Raw genomic sequence first — 1,161 nt, forward strand, 5'->3', positions numbered from 1 at the left:
GCGTGTTGTACAGTCAGAGCGAGAACATTCCAGAGGTTGCCACCTCTGGTGCTGATAGGTGTGGACAGAAGGCACCTGCCCGCCCCCAGCCTCCGCTCTAGACCCCAATGACCATGCACCATCCCAGTCCTGGGCTAACAGCGTTGGGTTTATGTCTTTATTTGATGAAAACGATCGGTTGCTCAGCCACTGGTACCTGTACTGGGGAAGCATAGCATACAAGCAAGAAGCTTACAGCCTCAGCGGCAAAAATTTTTTCATGTCAGAGACCGAGAACTCTTTCAGTCATTTGTCATGCCTTCTTCTCCAGACAGAAGATACCAAAAAGTTGCAATCACAGATCTCTTCATCTTATTGATAAAGCCACTAATAAGCCAAAATGTCTGTCAATGTCAACCTCAGTGTATCAGATCAGTTCTATTGCTACAAGATGCCAGGTCTGATTGCCAAGGCTGAGGCCAAAAGAAATGGAATCAAGACAGATATAGTCAACATGGTTGACATTGCAAAGGCGCTTTAATCGGCCTCCAACGTACCTCACCAAATATTTTGGTTGTGAGCTGGGAGCACAGACCCAGTTTGATGTTAAGAATGACCGTTACATTGTCAATGGATCTTGTGAGGTGAATAAGCTGTAAGACGTGTTGGACAAATTCATTAAAAAAATTGTTCTCTGCCCTGAGTGTGAGAATCCTGAAACAGATCTGCATGTCAATCCAAAGAGACAAACAATAGGCAATTCTTGTAAAGCCTGTGGCTGTCAGGACATGCTTGACATACATCATAAACCCTGCACATTCATTCTCAAAAACCCACCTGAAAATAGTAACAGTGGGACAGGAAAGAAGGGAAAGGAAAAGACAAACAGAAAGGGCAAAGACAAGGAAACTGGTTCTGTATCCAGCAGTGAGACACGGCCACTACCTCCTGCAAATGAAATCAATCCTCCCCATGCTGTGGAAGAGGAGGAGGAGGATGACTGGTGGTAGGATACAACTGAAGAAGTGCAGAGACGCAGAATGGATGAAATCAGTGACCATGCAAAAGTGCTGACTCTTAGTGGAGAGGACTGTGGAAGAACGGGTCAACATCCTGTTTGATTTTGTTAAGAAAAAGAAAGAAGAGGGCATTCTTGATTTGTCTGACAAAGAAATTGTTGCT

At 44.6% G+C, this 1,161-nt stretch overlaps 1 pseudogene; it reads left to right on the forward strand.

Moving 5' to 3' along the window:
- Window positions 1-379: 379 nt before the first annotated feature.
- LOC102820473 overlaps window positions 380-1,161 on the forward strand; it is a 4,927-nt pseudogene continuing 4,145 nt past the window's right edge.

This window comes from Chrysochloris asiatica, unplaced genomic scaffold (genome assembly GCF_000296735.1).
Source record: "Chrysochloris asiatica unplaced genomic scaffold, ChrAsi1.0 scaffold00270, whole genome shotgun sequence".
Classification (NCBI taxonomy): domain Eukaryota; kingdom Metazoa; phylum Chordata; class Mammalia; order Afrosoricida; family Chrysochloridae; genus Chrysochloris; species Chrysochloris asiatica.